General features: G+C 38.8%; 1 protein-coding gene across 2 annotated transcripts in view; it reads left to right on the top strand.

Moving 5' to 3' along the window:
- The window catches only part of bmpr1ba (bone morphogenetic protein receptor, type IBa), a 71364-nt gene that overhangs the window by 2794 nt on the left and 48874 nt on the right, over window positions 1-19696 (top strand). The window contains exons 2-3 of one of the 2 annotated variants that reach the window (XM_044195540.1): window positions 17014-17084; window positions 18474-18581. The gene's annotated coding sequence lies outside the window, so the exon portion shown is untranslated. The remainder of the gene's footprint in view (window positions 1-17013; window positions 17085-18473; window positions 18582-19696) is intronic. The other variant, XM_044195539.1, reaches the window with a different exon arrangement.

Genomic DNA, 19696 nt, shown 5'->3' with positions numbered 1-19696 from the left:
CAAAATTAACCCTAAATGTAGTAATGTGTGAAATAAAACTGCAGAACATTTATCAGCATGCCTCAAATCTCTGGCTCAGTGCTCCTGAAGAAATGGAGCATGGGAAAAGGTATTGCTTACCTCGATTATGTGTTGCAGGTTTGAGGTTCACCCAATCTGCTATAATCTCCTGCAGCTCTAACCCTTACCCCTATGTAAAAATGATCCAGCTACAAAAAAGTGACTAAACATGTGTAGTGTGCAAATGTAGATTTAGACCACTTTCTAACCTCACTTACTACCTAACTAATCTATGGTAAGCTATGGCCAATTACTTTCCTTGAAGATGTACTGCTGCTACTTCACAATAAAACTTGCATTTGCTAGAGGACATTTTCTGAAGTGCTGAACTTCTGTTAACAGCATGTTCTCTCTCTTGTTTTCTCCTCTGCAGGGTTTTAACCCCATTATGGTTGTGTTCAGGTATTTTTCAACGTGACTTTTTAGGCAGAAAACACTAGGCTTTAGATGTAGGTACGCATTTTAGTATGGAGGGACGTTTTCAGACAATTTTTGTTGATTTGGAAACTCAACAAAGAAATTTAGATAGTCCAAACTGAGGCCCAAGAAAGAAAACATGGCAGCCAATGGTAAAGGAGGACTGCTGCCTAAAATACATAGTGCAACAAGTAGATTTTATAAGCATGATCTTAAAGGTTCATTTTTCATCCAGGTTGGACAAAAAACAACAACCTTTTAAGCAACACTTGAGGTCACCATCAGTATGGTAAAGACAGGACTGTCTCTTTCTGCCAGAAATGCTTTCTGGCTCTTACACGTCAAACAGCAGAAGTCTTGTTGGATTTGTTCAGATTTATCGAGGGTAGATGTGGACAGGTGGTTTGTTATTTTCTTTGCTCACATTTTCCCTAAGGTGATACCGTTCCTCCTAATCTCTCAGTGCTGTGAGGTACACAGCGTTTGTATACTTTATCTTGACACTAGGCTCATTCTGCTGTCTGAAGCTCAAGAAACTTAAGCAATGTATATCCTCATTTATATATGGCCACTTTCCAATAAATGCTTTACATGGACGTCTTTGAAGACATGTTGTGTTCTGCTCTAAAAGTTTATCGTTGCATTTTACTTCTAGTGCATGGATCACATGTATGTGTGTGTGTGAGATCTTTGTCTTCACACACATGGATCCCATCGGGTCTTCCTCTGAAGCTGGGATGAGTTAAAAACTTGACCCCTTGCTTTTTAGATGGAAATTGTGATCTACTGCCTGTGCTCCTTTTTTTGATACGTTCAAACAAGTATGCAAGTATACATGCACTCACACAAAGCTCAAACACATTTTTCACTGCACATCACACACAATATGTACACAACACTGTATGTATTTATATACGGTTATTTACTTGATTAAAAGAAAAATTATAGAATAAAACTCAGCTATTTGTATAAGAAAAATAATATTGGAGACTACTCCCAGGATTTTCTTTATGTTTTAGAAGAACAAATTTCGAATATTGTAATTTTTTTTCAAGCACGTACTTATAAATTACTACAAAGTTCTTGCACGCCAGAAAGTCTAGACAGCTGTGCCGAATTAAAAAATCTGACTTTGAAAGGACCATAAAATCTCACACATTGTCGATCACTTGTACTTTATCTTAAGACAATTTGGTTCTCGGACCGTCATCCCAAAAATTCATGAATTTTACTTGATGAAACATGAGTACAAGTAATCAACAGTGTCCAGTATTTTTTGGTCTTTCATAGTTATGAGAATGCAGTAAAACTGCTGCATATGATTATTTTCACACTGCCCTACTAGACTGTCAGTCTACTGTCATTATCGATGAATATATGAATACAGTGGCATAGTATGCACCATCTTCTCAGCACTGTATGGAAATGCTGCTATAATCTAGCTAAGGCATATGGTTTTGTCCTGTATTGGTGGGTATGCACATACCTCTGAAATGTATGTTAGCCACTGCAACAAATAATTTGTTCTTTATTGGAGTGACCAGTGTATAGTACATTTGTTTAAATAATCCTCTAGTTAAATATAGACTTGTTAGTGAAGGGCATGAACTGCAGTGACAAGATAAGATCTGACAGGGAATTTGCCTGCTTCGTTGATGTAGCTGTTGATGAGGAAGACACTGATAGAGGTATAGCCAATACACAGCAAGGTCTATGCTGAGGTGTGTGTGTGTGTGTGTGTGTGTGTGTGTGTGTGTGTGTGTGTAAGAGACGAGAGATGAATTTGCATGTTCTGCATTATAGTGAGTGAGTAGGAGTTAGAAGAATGTGCTTGTGTGTGATAGCGTTAGTTTGTGCACATAGGGGGGCATTTATATTCACAGCTGTGATTATCAGTCTTATCTTTTCAGAACCAGATCATGCAGCCACACAGTCTCATTATCCTAATCTTCAGCTCCATTACTCTGCTGCTCCCCCTCAGGGTGGATATTTTAAACACACAACCTCTCCTGATCTCATGATGGAGTTATTCTGTCCCAGTGCTCTATAATTCACACAGGGCGCACAGTTCAGCCACTCCTCCCCCGGTGTTCCCCTTTTTCTTTCCTTTGAATGATGTGACAAAGAGTTGGCATCAGCACCTTTTTAGAAATGTTCCAGCCCTCTGACAGCTCCAGGACCCAAAGGGAGATCATAGTAATCAGCAAATTACTATGACGAACTTTGTGGCTAAAGTAAAGCTGCTGGCCATAATACTGCACTGAGAGCAGCATAGGTTGATAGTATAAAACATGTTTAAATAATGATTTATTAGCCCGACTAATAGCCTGCAGAATGAGTTTGGGCCTGTGTCCCACAGGGCGGATGTTAAAACATACTACCAGCCGGTTTCTGATCTCATGATTTGGCTATTTTTTTCTCACTGCTCTCTAATTCACACAGGTCACACAGCTCAGCCACTCCTCTCTAGTTTCTTTTCTCTTTGTTTTTTTGGCCTCTGCACCCTTTTACGTGTGAGCAAAGTGCTTGAATTGTTCACATCTGTCATTTTCACTAATCTCTCACTACCTTTTGGTGGTTAATAATTTCTGTTATATATTACAATGCACATTTGCCAATGACTAAATAAAAAACAGTGTATTGTTGATAAGAGGAGCCCTGATCACAAACATAAACCGGGTTGAGCCCTGAGGATGCTTTGACCCGCATACAGTTTAGCTTTGAACTGTGAGGCTGTTCTTTATTTGATAGACCACAGCTCTGTCTTCTTGTGTTTGGTTTGGCTCATTCCTAACTAAAGTAATCACCATGCCTGTAGTTCACTCAAAGGGAAAAAAAGAAAAAAGAGAAATGATGGAGTGATGAGTGGGGGACTGAAGAAAAAGAGCAGACTGAGTAGAGAAAGATACCCATCTGGATCCACTTTGGGACAATTTCATTCCTCCTGCCCTCCAAACCCGAGACCCCCAATTTACATGGTGCCTCCTTTGAGGTGCCATTCCATCATGGGGGGGGGCATTTGCCTACGAGCAAGTGTCATTGTTAAGTTTCAGGAGGTGCCTTCACCTCTTTGTCTAGACATCCACTCACTACTCAAAACTTTTATTAGGACGTCTGCATGCAGAATTTGTGTCCTGGATATCAATTTTATAGGTAGTTTCAATAAAATATAGAAAGAATGGGCAACTCAAGCTGAGTCGTTCTCGATAGACAATGGTGTCAAGTATCAGTTTTCAGGTTTCTTTTTCAATATATGCAAAGAGAGACAGACAGAGAGAAATTACTTCAAGTTGTGGCCTTGCCAGTTATTCATTTTCTAAGAATGTCTGAGAGGTTAAAGACCAACATCTGACCACCTATACAGGTGCTTTTATTTTGACCAAGATATTGTAATCACGCTTCCAGTGTGAAGGTGGAAATGAGGTAAACAGACTTACAAAGAAGTTAGTGACTCACAGCCGGTCGGTCAAACTGACAGAGGAAGACAGCCAGGACAGAATGTTATTAAGTGGAAAACAAAATTGTAACTATTCAAGGAGTTCAAGGTATTATCTGCACCTCTCTGTGGTATGTAGTTGCTTCTTTGTTTTGTGCTCTGTTTCTCAGTCTGTCTCCCTCTCTTTCACCGACGTAGTCTTTTACTGACTCGTCCTATAGTCGTCCACACACATGCATTTTGGTCTGGAATGATAAATGGCTTTCTTTGATTTGTGCAGATGCGTCTTTGGCAAAGGATGGGGTATAATGTGTATAATCAAACTCAGAAGCCACTAGTTGTTATTATTCTCTTTCTCTGTGTCTGTTTCCCTGTCTGTCTCCCTCTTTCTAAAAGCCCTCCATCTGCTACTGCAGACGTACTGTTTTGTGTCACATCATTGATACCCTGCTGGCTGAAATTGCATCCACATTGTCCATGCAGACACCACCTTGACATGAGACATAAATTCATGATGGGCTCGTCAATGTGTTTTCCAAAGTCATTATTCCATAGTAATTAAATCCGATTGATACCAAATCAAATTTTGCCCCTAAGATACTGAATCTAATGCATGTGAAATCAAATCTTGAGGGGGCCTGTTTCTTCACTTACATGTCCGGTGGATTTATACATATCCATCCCACAGGGAAAGTACAATGTGAAGTAGGCGTCTGGGAGTCTTTGATGTTGTGTATTTATGATATAGTCTGATGTATAGTTTCTTGTAGATGGAGGAAATGTGAGGATGAGGTTTATAAAAGTTGTAGATCACATCATGCCAGATACTGTAGAAGGAGGGCTGTTTGTAGATTTAATTAGGTGATATAAAAAAAAGAAACAGCAATGATCTGCTGCCAAACACCAAATCAGCTCTGCCAGATTAGGGGGACAGTGAGATCCAATATGAGAAAGAAATTTAGAGTAACAGAGTCCAAGAGAGACCAGATGTCCCTAACAGGTCCCTGTAGGTTCCTAGCCAAACACCATCAAGCAAATGACTACATATTAGGTCAGCATCACACACACACACAGCAATTGGAAACATTGCCACCATATTATGACTTGGTGCAGGAAACATCACTCATCAAGAGATCATGATTTTCTTCCTTGAAAATATGGTCTATTTATTTATGCTCACTGATCTCTGAGCACTTTTTCTCTTTTTTTTTAATTGTTCATCTTTCTTTAGTCATTCTTTCTGCTCTCACACACACACATGCACACATACAGTATATTCTCCTGCACACAAAAACACACATTCACACATGTGCTACCAGCATCTTTAGGTTCACATTCATAACCGAACAGGTGTGTGTGTGCACACACAAACTTGCACCACATGCTCACCAGTTTTACATTCAATGTGATATGCTGGGAGCGGTGTTTTTACAAGTCGAAACCCCTGAACCATGTCCACTCAGCTTCCTGTAGGGGGAAAAAAATAATCCCTGCCCCTACCCTGCTCTTCTACCTAGCTGCAATACTTTATGTTCTACGGTATATAGCTGATACTTTTCTACTCAGCATATAGTAGCAGATGACACAAGACATGGTAGAATGGGACTGACATAAAGGTTAAGAGTCCAATTCAGCCCACGCTTAAAATGTTTTATGCGTGGGCTTCTGCCAGATGAGCCACCAGGAGAAAACGCTGACCTTCTCCAGGGCAGCTGTGTAGATGTACTGACCTGTAAGACAGGTCAGCAGTCATATTGCCATCATTTCTGTAATCGCCTAAAATGAACTTTGTACTCTTTACAAGCTGTATTTAATGTCTCTTAAGTATTGCAAAATGAGATAGTCACTTGTAAAATTCCACACTGATACACTAATAGAAGAAATGTGCAGCAGAACAGAGCTTCATGTTATTCAAACCTTTTTTAAGTCCTACATGTCTAGTTGTGCTGCACGCAACAGTTCATGATTGTGTCTCCACAATCTTTAGCTAACTTAATTATTTTTTTGAATTGGTAAACAGTTGTAAAGGTGCCGGTGTTTTTGTTGCGTTTTGTATTTCATTTCTACTTTACGTTTACTCTACTTTAAGTTTGTAGTGACTACTCAGGATTAATGGATGGTACAAGGTATCTGTTATTGCTACTGCTATGAATCGCTGTAAAGCTGCCAGCTAGCTTAGTTATATCAGCAGCAGACAGAGAAGCAGACAGAGATCAGGAGGTCGAAAGACCTCAGCAAGTTTGTTTGTTAATTCACTGTGTGGATTCTGTGAGTCTGATTCCACTAAGCCAAATCAAAATGACAGGATTTGTCACGAACATTGTCAAACACACCGCCGTTTCTTTTGGAAAGCTTACTGGGCAACAAGGGCAAATAATTCTTTTTGTTCTCTAAATCTGATTACTATAGCTGTCATGTTCCAACATGACCGGCTGCAGCAGGCACAGTGAACGGGGATTAATAGTAATGATAGCAGTGCAGTGTGTTTTCTTCTGTGTGTGTGTGCTTGTGTGTGCAGATTCTTCTCAGAGGCATCTGTTGCAGGTTTCAGGCATATGTTGTGGGATTAAGGAATTAGCCATAACAAATAACCTCACACACACACACCCTTTGCCACATGTGCTCAAGTCACCATACAACACCCCACAATTACAACCCTCAGACCACTGTACACATCCACATATGTTCCTCCAGTGTTTGAATCTTTTAAGCTTTATCTAAATTCTTCTTTTCTTTCTTCTGTTCATCTCCACTGTCCTCTGTTGAATCTTGGTGACAGTTGTGTTAAAGAAAAGGTATCTTAGTAACATTGAAAGTTGCCTTAACGTTAGGCTTACATTAGTAAAAGATAAGGTAATAGGACGGGGGAAAGCCAAGTTGTCTGAGACTCCCTTTCTCTAAGAAGGAAGCACAATAAAGAACACTAAGCTTTCCACTGTTGCCACTGGGTTCAGGTTCTAGCTAATCAACGGTGCATATAGCCGTGACTGTTCTGTTCCAGGGGACTGGAGATGGAGGGAGGGAGGGGGCGGACAGGATGAGGGTCCTGCCTGAAATGGGGGCATAAGGGTGGAAGAAAGGAGAGTGCGGTTGCGTGAATGAGGTGTGTGTGTGTGTGTGTGTGTGTGTTCATGAGCCTCAACAACTGTCTTTTTGCCTGTGCAAATCTGGGGCCCGTGTGTATGTCAGTTAATTGTACGTGTAGATGAACAAATTATGTCAGTGGTACCGAGTCACTTAATAGTGTAGAGTTAAGTGAGTTGTGTTTCTGAGGCTGTGCTATAATCACTATCAGATGTCTGGGTGGAGGAGAGGGACTGAGGGAAAGAGAGAGATGGGTGTGTGTGTATAAATAAGAAGGAAGAAAGAAGACAGAGACAGAGAAAAATAAATGATATGGCTGCTCTATGTGCATGACAAAGAATGCTAATATAGTATATTCTTATGATATATGTGCTTATGTTATGCCAAAAAATCTATGCACTCATCCACAACACTCTAACTTTACTAGACTTTACACAGCATGCATTTGTGTAAGTCAACTTAAACCTGATTCTCTTGGTGCACCTCTTCACTGTATAAGATTGATTTTTAGCATTTATACACTGTAAAAAAGTAGATTTCGCTCCAGATAGTGTATTTCAGGTATGACATGATGTGATTTTAAGTACGTCAAACCAATGACCAAAAAGGGAGCATTTTTTTAATTTTTGAGCCCAGTTGCCCAATTGTCTTTGTCTGTTTAGTTTGACACATTCTGTATGCTGTGTATCCCAACATTGAAATGACATCTGATAATTTTACAAAGACGAGTACAATTGAAAACTGTTTATTACTCCACCGCTGATTGGCATCTCCAGCCTGAATGTAGAAACTTGTGGGTGGCGTGTTTAGTTTAGCTGCATATAAAGGTGTGTTGCAGCAATTGAGTGTGCAGGCTCTACTTGTATTCAGCTAGGCCATGTCCTAATCATTGTCAGATGGTGGACAGAGTCCCTGCGTCTGGAGCCATTTACGAGGCCTGCAGCCGCCTGGAGGGGGTAAGTGGGGGAAAATCCACCCAGCGAGGCTGTCCTTTGTTGTCTGAGAACGTGTGAGATGGAAAATAGGGAGCAAATGATGGAGAATTAGGAAATTAAAAATGATGGAGAATTAGTAAATTAATTAGTTTACGGTATTGACTTGTGCACAATATTAAATTAAATTAAATTAAGTGGTTTATGTGTTAAATATCCTTTTGCATAAGAATGAAAGAAAAAATTTTAAGTTGAAATTCAAAATATTCCTTAGAAAAGAAAGTGTCACAGCTAAGAGGTACATATAGGTGTTAGACAGTGACTTACCTGCTTCACAGTGTAAATGGTTTGACTCACGAATATCATTGGTCATGAGTTTTGTTGTAAATGAGTCAAAAGTCAGCTTAGTGTTGAGAAACATGGGTTTGAACACCGGCCTTTGGCGTAAAAGGAGGATTACGCTGTTGGTTTCCTTGATCACTAACTCCTGTTCATACTTGGCTCAAGCAGTGGGAATATTTTCTTTTTGTTAGTGATGTTATTGATCCAAAACTGTAAATGCTCTGGTGCCAGGATCTTGACTCAGCTACATATGTTGTTTGACATCTTGTCATTTCACAAACTGGCAAAAAAATGAATAAGAAATTAGGCACACGCTCATAAAATAGTAAAACAATCCATTTGACCAAAGTTTATATTCTGTTTTAAACTTTAATAAACTCAGATTGGCAAAGAATGTGAGGGGCTCTGTAGGGTAAATCTAAACTCAACAGAGGTAGGTGAAGGATGTCAAATAAAATATAAATGGAATATTCAACATGCAGCTGGTAAAACAATGAATGCTTTAAAAGATTGACTAAAATAGCCTGTGTTAAAATACCCACACTGTGGAGAGTTTTTGAGACATTTCCATACTCTTGTACTTCCAAGAAGAGTTACATACGTTTGGGTAGGTCTCTGCGTCTTACTGTTTACTGCTTACTCTCTTTTCTCTCTTCTGGAACTCCATCACTCTACATTAATCTATTAACAAAGTGCACATTATTTTATTAGGAAATTTGTTAACTTTGCACAAGATACTTATATTTCATAGTGAGTTCTTTTGGTCTTCTTCATATCTTGGTTGGCAGGGATGCTACTGTGCCATGCAGATCTCAAGGGCAGATTCCAAACCTTTTCCTGACCCTTTGCAAATGTATGTAATTAAGCAATGAAAACTTGTTTGAGCTGTGCCATGGCCAGACCTTCTGCTGCAGGAAATTAAGGATAATCTGGAGGCTGTGGACACTCTTTGTTGCCACAAGGCGTTCTCAAGGTTAAGTGGCTCTCCTTCAAGATTGGTTTTCATCCCGTATGAATTAGTTTTGCGTGTTTCTGCCCTGACTGTGCCCTCCTCGTTACCTCTCTATGTTGTTTTCAGTCTGCTTGTGTGTCTGCTGTCTGCTTTTTTTTATTCATCCATCTAACCATAACCCTGACAGACTGACCATCCATCCATACTTCCATACATCCATCCATACATCCATCTATCATCATCTATCATCTTTCCATCCAATAAAACCTTGCTACTCTGCAATCTCTAAATCTGTACCATCCCTTACTAAGGAATGTAGGGACAGTATGTACTGTATATTGTAGTTACTTTAAATATCTGACTAAAACAAAAGGATACATTATTAAAATAAATAAAAATTGTACAATTTTTAGTGTCTGTTCAGACAGTAACCTCTATTAAATGATGGAATAGGTATTGAAATAGCCTGCTAGAAAATCAGTGACGTGTGTCTGATTCTGTGGCCTTATGTATCATGCAGTTGTTGCTTTGTTTGAAAGAAAATTGTCCCCATCATATCAGATCAATTTATTTTCAACACTTAAGAAGAACTATTCTTATTCCATAAAGCAGTGTTTCCACATAACAAAATGCAGCTATGCAGGCGTCATTATGTGAAATACATTTCTATGTCATAAACACATTCGCCTCTAATCATACCGGACAAAACACCACTTCCTATAAAAGCAACATGTGCATGCCATGGGCAGGCTGCTGATTTCGGGTACTGGCACATTTTGGATTCTAATTTAAGCACTGAGAGGAACAATGTTATACTTTCACTAAACCACGTAAACACATTAATTGGAGTAATGTCTTACTCTAATTATTGGCCATAATCACATTATTATGTACTTGTAAACATAGCTGCTGTTCTGCTGCAAAGTGCAAAAACATCACAGCAATGTTCACATTAACAAAAACATAATTTCCCTCAGTTTTGTTGTTGTGCTGTGATTTATTGTAACGCTAATTTAGGAGTATCAGATATGTTAATTTTCCTTGTCTCTCTCTGCTCTTCTTGTCCACATTCTTGGGGATTTAGTCAGTCTGGGGTGCAGGTAGGGAGGGTCTTGCATATTGAATGTTATAAAAGAGCAGTGAGTGCGTCTACTCTATGGAAGTAAGCGTGGCGCTATGTATGTTTTGAAACCAAAGAAGCATTCCTTAAAATGTTTACAGTTCTCCATTATAAAGGTCAGTGTTGAATTTAATGTTCAGTTAAAAACACACTTGCACCCAAATGGGTACGATTTTCACATACTTTTGAGCCCAACTTCTGATGTAATGTCTGCTGTTAAAATGTGCCCAAACTCAGAGAGGACAACTTGAACTTCCTCAACTGAGGTTGTACAGTGGATGTAATTTTCTGTTGGAAAACATTTCACTTTGTCACTGATTTGAGACACGAGTGCATAATTTCCCAGATTTACTCAGGAGGAGCATGTGATTTCATGGTGGGCCCGCTTTCCCATGGCGTTGAGTCCCTGTGTGTTTGTTGTTTTTGTGTAATAACAAAAGAAAAGAGAAGACAAAAAGAGGAGAGGTGTCAGAGTAATTGACTGGTCGGATAATTGTTGGTGTGTTTTAGGTTTCAACTGTTCCAAATGCGTAAGTCCATCCATCACCCTGTTCTTTTGCAAGTAAAGGCCCTACGTCACAGCTCCTTTTAACTTAACAGGACACCCATTTAAAATCCAAAAAGTACACTTTTATATTAAAAAAAATATATATTTACTCACCTCTTTGTCCATTTTTATAGTATTAAAAAGCAAATGCATCTAAACAAAAAGAAAATAACTACTGGCCAATAAGTGTCTACTTCTCCATGCTGCATCACATTTAACCTGTTAAACTACGCAAGTTGATTTTGCACACAACACATTTCAACCTTGCAGTGTTGAGGTGAAAAAAAGGTTCCGGAGCGAACAGCCGGAAAAGATTTGGTAACCTGGCAGGTAAATAGATTTATTCCATGTTTTAAGTCTCCAGGTAGAGAAGGTGCATAGTGAGGGGTCTATAGAGTCAGTAATGAGTCATATCCTTCAGACACCTCCTAAAATTCTAACTGCAGTGACCATCACATACATATACATGCACATACACACACAGACACAGCTCTAGCCTGTTCATGACTCCATACTGTACTTCACACCTCTGGGGCTGTTTTCTGGGGAAACACATCATGCCAGTCACCGATGTCAGCGCGTCACTCGAACTTGTGCAAACACAGTCAACGTTTTCTGGCAGGTGTAGCCAGCACGGGTGGTCTGCAGATGCTTTGACTTTGACTGACAGGATGCATTTTTGGTGAGTACTTCTGTGGGCTGTCATCAGGTAGCAGAATAAATACAGATATTTTCAGTAACAACATCTTATAGAAAACTAAAAGCAACATACAGACAGGATATGTGGAAACTGTAGAGATTGGACCCACAACCAAATCTAAATGAGGACAGTAAATGGTAAACAGTTACATTTTAGAGATAACATCTACCATCTGTGCTGGAAACACAGTATCTATATTGCATCAAAAAGGTTTGAGGAAAGGGGAAAGGTTCAGCTGAGGTCGGGCTACATGCAAAGTATGGTTGCCTGGATTTTATTGGAGTTGGCAGGAGTTTGCCTAAGAGAATTAAAGCTCCCTGTTTTGTGCTGCTGGCGTCGATATTGCCATTGTCTCATAAATAGACCCCGGGAATGTTTTTCATTAAAGATTTTTTTAAAAAGATGAACATCCTTGACACTGTGTTCCACTTTGCGTAACTCTTTGAATTTTGAATTAAAGTGTGAGTGTGTACGTGTACGCATACACAGTGCACTTTTAAGTTAAATGAACCCTGTCTGTGTGTGAGCTCTGTTTTCTAGCTGGAGAAAATGTTCTGTGATGCTTGTTACAAATGATTAAAGTATCATTTCAGTTATGTGCATTACTGCCCTCAGCCTCCCTCCTCTCTGGATCTGTCTTCAACACATTCTACTTTCAGTAAGAATTTACCATTTGTTGTTGTCATATATGTAATAAACATACTGACCAGGGAGAACACAGCAATGATTATAATGGCCAATGTATTTTAATCCCAGACTTTATCTTATCTCCTAATTTGATTTGATTGTTCACATAGTGGGATTAATAAAGTACCTACTCTCCCCTCCTCTTGAGATTATCGAGTATTGATTATTGATTAATTGTTTAGTCTATTGAAACCTGCAAAAACGATTTTCTTGTTTTTTTGGTCCACTTGAGGGCAGTGGAAACCAGTTGTGAACATGACATTGATATATCATCACGTCTTAAATCTTAAAAAATATGGCAAACTTTTTTAGTAAACAGTTGCTTATTTATACATGCAGCAGTTACGGAGCAACATTATCATTCATTTGGGGTCGTGTTTCTGGCCACCTGGTGAATGTTAGTCCAAAATTCACTCTTTTAGCTCGGTTTTTGGTCTCTGTCAACTCCTGAGGGAAATATCTGAGGTTTTAGCTGCTGAGCTGAAACTCTATAAAGCTCCATAAAGCCGAGTGGAGCTGCAGATTCAGATGATAATTCTCTGTAGGTTCATCACTACACATTGTTGTATTGTTTTCACATTGTCATTTGATACCTTATTATAAAAATAGCGCTTAATGTTTAAATATATTGTAAATACCTGTCACAATTTAATTGATCCCAAGGTAACATCTTTAATTATTTTTGTTTGATCAACAGTCCAAAAGTAATCAAGTTAAAATTGTGTAAAACAGAAACAAAACAGACTGAACAATTAGTTGATTATTAAAATTGTTGCAGATTAATTTTCTGTTGATCGAGTAATTGATTAATCAACTCATTGTTGTATTAGGAAAGTTTTCCCTCTTTCCCATAATTTACCATTTTCTGCCTTTTCCTAATTCAATCTCTCTAATAAATAAATGTCCATCTCTGAAATTGTTTTTGAATGTAGCAGCCTCAATTTGTGATGCCTTTTTGGGGGAGACTGTGGCCTGTAAATGAGTTGGATGGTTTTCATTGTAATTTAATCCAGCCAGGCCACTGTAAATACAATTACAGTGCTGCTGCTGGCCGTGGAATTTAGCCTTCATATGAATGTGTGCTTAAAAGAGACAGGGAAAGGAAGTGTAAAAACAGAAAAGATCAGGTTAAAGAGACAAACATACTTGTAGTATATGTTTGCCAATTTAAAGTAATATGTTTCACCTGGTATGCTACACTGCAGTCTCTCCTTGAGTTAGGCTGTATTTAGCTTTGGATCAATGTTGGTTTAGATTTGAGAGTTTTGTCACAAACTGTGTGTGTGTGTGGGGGGGTTGGCTGGCATATTGGAAAGCCTGGACACTGGACATCGGGCACACTGCCAGGAGGTAGATGTACATTTTTTTTAAAGTGATTGCTGCTGAGCACTTTTACAATGTGGGTGGGGTACATATGAGTTCTCGTGTGAGTGTGTGTGTGTGTGTGTGTGTGTGTGTGTGAGAGACTAGCTAACAGAAGTGCCTCAGACCATTGATGTGTGAGTATAGGGTAAAAGGCCAGGCTTGCTGAGTGATTACCACATTACCCGTAAGTATGAATAAATCTTCTGTTCAGACATTTGGCTATTTACAGACTCACATGAATTGGATCATGTGTTTTCTTTAATGGTTTTCTAGGATTTACTAAAACTTCTATGGCAGTACTGTTTTACTGGATAGCACTGCAGATGGTGGAGGGTGGGTGGCATGTCGGCTTTTAGAATGGTCTGAGATCTGAATAGAGTTCATGACAAATTTAGTATTGGACAGTTATTGATCACAATTTTATAAATGCAGTGACTTAGAATCGGCGTGCCTGTGAATGTGTCTGCATGCAGTTTTCTGTCCCCCACCCCCCATATATAGAATTTATTTCAGCGAGATAAATAGATTAACCCCCACCCAAAAATAAGCTGAACTGCAGCTGAAGAGTTCACGTCCATATAGATTGGAAAAATGTGCTGCGGTATTGTGACCCGGACGGCAAACACAAATAAATTCTCAACCTGTGGGAAGCACTGAAAATAAGTTAAAAAAAATGTTTTGTGTGTTCATACAAGTTTTTACCTTACCACACAGATGGATAACCTTTATGTGTAAATAATGGTCATGTCTGTCTGCACTGTATAAATCAGAAATAATATCCTGCGTCATCCACTGCCCACAGTACACACTCAGTTCTCATTCTTTTTGTCCTCCTTACTTCTTTGATTGTGTTTCCATCCTTTCCAGATCTGCATTGGGCTTTTAGGTCTGTGGACTTATTTGGCTTCCACATTTTGTGGAACCTATTGGCTGGTTGTACATAGTCAATATTATACTGAAAAAAGTTTACTCTTAAGGACAAATTTTTTTCCACTTATAACAGCGATTTTGAGATTCATGATGTGAGGACTCCTTGATGATATTTTTTAAATTTTTTATTTATTGTTTATGGCTTATATCGCAAACTCGTGCTATACATAGTGTAGTACTTGTGTGTGTGTGTGTGTGTGTGTGTGTGGATGGGTTTATGTACCTGTGCAAAGTGCATATTCTTGTTTTGTCTATGGCTTTGTGACTGCCAAAATGAGTTAGCTGACATACTGCAATTAGTCAGTCATCACCTTCACATCTGTGTTCTCCAAACCTTTTTCTCATCTATGCAAGGTTTCACATTAGATAAGAATAACTGTGTTACCAACTTGAACAAAAACGTGCCAAGCTTATTGAGAGTAACATTGTGAAGGACACCGCACACAAGAAAATGTTCCTGCCTCTATCTAGGCTACATCTACATTTGTTTCCACGGCAGGCTGCTGCTTTTCTCAAGTCACCCTACCTGACAGTGTTTTTACTGGTTATTGTGAAGCAGAGAGAGAAATGACAGTTTGTAGGAACTCAGTGAAAGAAGGGATTTAGGCAGTAATCCGCCTCACTGATCCTTTTAGAAACAACCAACTGTCTGGCACACCGCCTGGCTCTCGCCACGACACGCCTGCTTTTGGTACCTTAAGGCTGGACTGTAAACTGACACCCACAGTGGCATTTTCTGCTTCCCACATACCTCAGATCAGACATGGAGTAGATTAAAGCTGTTTCCCTCAGTTGTAAAATGGCTGAGGTGAGGTGTGTACCCCAGGGTTAATGCACACAGTCAACATCAGGTTTTTAATATTAATGTTAATTTGTGACAGGGTTTTTCTCTTTAATCTTTTAGCGCTGCTGTTTGCAAGAATCATGGTATTTTGCCCCTTCAGTGTTCAGGTCAGGTCAAACAGAAACAGATAAGAATGTTTTGTTTGAGAACATATGGCATAAACAAAGACTGACTTGTAAACTTCTCCATCAGACTGGAGCCTAGTAGGTGTCATCTGTCTGCCTTTAATCATCTTCATGCTGATATTAAGTGTTGCCATAAGCTGATTATCAGTGTTAGATCAGCCTGTTTAAAACAAATGCTCTCTGTCTTAAGAGCAGAGAAGTTGCCAAAAAGATGAGTTTGATTAATTAACTATGATATATAATTCTAAAAAATAGTCAAGCCTGGGCCTGGATTATATTTTCATATTCTCGCAGATGTAATGATGGTTGTCATTTATTATCTTTCATCTGTCAGATACGCAAACAAACTCAAGTTGTTTTTATTTTTCTAAATCCGTGTGACATTTTTAAAGGTATCTGAGCATACACTTCATTTTATTCTGGATAAAGCTTGTGCCCTGTCATGCCTATTAAAGCATAGAGTGTTTCGGTCCTCCGGGCTGTATTTTACTGGAGCTATGTGTGAGCTAAAAGAAGTATTATTCTGGACTTTTTTGACCCACAGCAATTACCAAATGGCATGTCATTTTCTTTGTCAGGAACTGAATGGCACCTTTATTTGAGTAGCTAAATGTAGTAATTTTAATTTCTTTTTCCACTGGTTGTGGTTTTGCAAGATGTATTAAAGCTTGTAGGGCTTTGATTTATGGACAATCTGACCTTTTTAACACTTAATATGAATTGACCTCTTTGTCTAATGGTGGTTCTGACTATGGGGGATAACACATGCAGACACACACGCACACAACAGAGAGACACACACAGACACACCCACACACACTCAGTCATGCAGAAGGCTGGAGTGGTTTATTGGGTTGCAATAAAAAGAAACGTTGTGTGAAATGAATTCAGTGTGAGTTACAGTGTTTTGGAGCGTGTGTTTTCTTAGAGATGAAGAAATGGACCCGCCCAGACTGTCATGTTTATATAAAGAATTTTTATTTGAGTTTAATTTTCCAACTCTACAGGTGGGAATCTGTATGACCTGACCCTCCAATCACAAGATCTAATAAAATGGGTAATCCTAGGCATACAACCTGTGTGTCTGTACTGTATTACAGAAAACACAATGTTTTAAAAGTCACTATATGCCTCTTTTGTATTTAATTTATGTTTCATTTGGCTTGATACATCAAATAAAAAAAGACAAACATATGAGGTCCATGAAAGCTGCCCAGCATAAAGAAAAGCTATTGGACACTGCAATAGCAGTGTTAAAAACATAACAGGTGTAGACTAACTTAAGCTCCAATATACAGCCTGCTTCTCAGGAAACAACAGCTCTGTGTTTGTATGGAATTCTTTATTTAACAATATTAAATACATGTCACTGTCTTTTACATTAACCATACTTTGATTGTTTGTGTTTTGTAAAGGGGCCTCTATATTTTCTTATTGTATTTTCTTGTGTTTATGTGTGTGTGTGCATGCAGGGATTCCAGAGCTGTGTGGCCAGCCACATCTGTGAAAGTTAATCTCAGTTTACATCAACCCTCATTTACAGGTAAGAGCAAAATTAATCATTTAATCAATCAGTCCAGTCATTCAGATGCTCAGTTTCTGTGTATTCTCACTACACACACTATATGTATTCCCTCAAATACTAATAATCCAAATAAAATATGGATTATTGTGTTCATCAAATAGCATATATTTGGGAAACATTTCATGTAAGTGCCCTATGTTAAGCTGTATTTTTTGCAACCATTTCACCTGCTACCCTATTGGTGGAGGAGAAGAGAGAAATTGACAAACATCTCTGTGCAACCCAGTGGTGATGCATGATGTCAGGGCATAATAATATTTATTGACAACATATATTTCAGTGTGTATATATAAATCATAATTCCTTTTAGTAATTTATATATAGTCTTTTGCCATCATCACAGTCTTGTTTATTATTCTGTTGTGCTCCAGTACTTAGAGGTTGGTGTATATAAACACGTTTTGACACAAGTGAGTGATATTTATTAAATATTCAATAATGGACCAGTACTGTCGAAGTTGGAAGTTTGCACACAAATCAAATAAAAATACTGAAGCATATGGCTGGGAATTGATAAAGTAACAGTAAATGATCAGTGTGGTCCATTATAGTAGTCCTACAAACTGAGGAGCACTTGAACCACCTTAGTACTTTCTCTGCAAATACTTGATTTTGCAGCCAACCAAGCTAACCAAAATAGCCCACACAGCTTCAGTATATCCCGGAAGGAGGAGGACAGCAGTTAAGGGAGTCAGTCTCACGTTGCGTGTTTCTCTGAAATCCAAACTTGCCAAGAGAAACATAAGGACAGTCACACCATATCCTTCATAAATTACTGTATATTTGACCTGTCCTAAAATATCTAACTAGAGCTGTAAAAGCGCATTTGTAGGCTACATGATCAGTGGTATTTTGCTACGTGTTCCCTTTCCCTCAAGCACATTGTCTATGAACACAATTTAGTGTCTCTGAGCAGTGGCTCTGCACAAACATAAGAGAGACTCTTAAAAGAGAGATAGTATTATTATTATTATTGCTTGTAAAAATATTCCTGCACTTTTCATTTGTTTACATCTTTTGAGAATTTTGAGAGAACCACAGAGTTGTGAGTGCTGCTTGTTTGCAGATATAAATGTTTCCTTTGGGATAACATTCTGTAATCTTAGCCTGCACTAACACAAGTGATTTAGCCGCAGTTGCCAAGAGAAAATTTATTAGTATCAGGGAGCATATTATAGCCAGCTGCATGGACAACTACCAAGCAACTAAGGAGGTTTGTAATGTGTAAAAGCACCTTGAGCTGAACAGGGATATTAAGCATTTGAATGCATCTTTGTTGCATAATCACATGCTTTACAAGCAACCTAATGTCACTCATTGAGACCAGGCCTTGCTCTCAAAGCACAGATTTAAAGTGGTGCCACAGGCCGGTGTAGAAGTGCACAACAAAGTGAAAGGGGGTCCTTGCATGTGTAGCAGGAAAAGCTGTCCACAGCACAACTGACATCTGGGCAAGTAAGTATATTCTCCACCAGTGCATATTTGTTCCTTAGAAGACACTGGACCATTCAGTCAGGGGAAGCAGGTGCTGTTTACTGCACATTTACATATGGATGCTTTGCAACTTCAGCCAGCAGTTTGGAATATATTGAGCAGATGGTACTTGGTTAGCAGAGCGAGGTGAAGGAGAGGTTCTCAGTGAGATTATTTAAAACTGATAATACCTCAAACATGTGGGGTCCTGATTGGTTATGTCCACATCCAGTATGTGTGACATCATGTGTCAATCAATATCAGCTTAAAATGCGTTCACATTTTGTGTTTGATCAGTATCTCCAGGTTGAGAGGGTGATGGTAGGTTTCTTTCTGATTCTTTTATTTTATTGGTGGCTGTTGCTGTCAACATTAGACCTCTACTGTTATGTTATAAGGATGAAATAAATCATCCATATAATGATCATGATCATGAATTTACATCCAAATTTTTCAAATCAAAATATGAATATAAAACCAATGATTTTATCACACCAACAATACTTACTAATGCATGTGCAAATATTGGCCCCACTGCAAATACCTATAATCAATAATTTCAAAAACTTTTAAACCTACAGTATAATAGAAATAACAATAATATAATTTCTCAATGCAGTACACAATTCGAAGATGCACTCATCCAACCAATTAAATTATTCAATTAGTTTAGGTGATATGTCACCTATACTCTTTAGGTTAGGCGACCCACCCTGAGTCCCCAGTTGTTGAGGAAACACTGCTGTGTGGTGTTTGTATCAAACAGCAGTCTGGAACCTTTGAGTGGGAGACACATGTTTCAGCAGGGCCATTACTGCTGAAACAAGAGACGGTGTTTTCACGTGCGCACACATACACCCGCACACGCATATACACACAAGGAAATGCACACATGAATCCTCGTGCACACACTCACAGGTGTGCTGGCAACAGTATCTTTCAACATGACGGTGCTCTACCCTGAAGTACACACTGCAGAGTGGAGAAGCTGTGCGAGTGTGTGTGTGTGTGTGTGTGTGTGTGTGTGTGTGTATACACAAGTGTGTGAGTGTAAATGAAGAGGGAAGTAGCTATTGGTGAGGTCATGAACTTGTAAA

Source organism: Siniperca chuatsi, linkage group LG5 (genome assembly GCF_020085105.1).
Source record: "Siniperca chuatsi isolate FFG_IHB_CAS linkage group LG5, ASM2008510v1, whole genome shotgun sequence".
Taxonomy (NCBI): domain Eukaryota; kingdom Metazoa; phylum Chordata; class Actinopteri; order Centrarchiformes; family Sinipercidae; genus Siniperca; species Siniperca chuatsi.
This window is presented reverse-complemented; position numbering and strand designations above follow the sequence as displayed.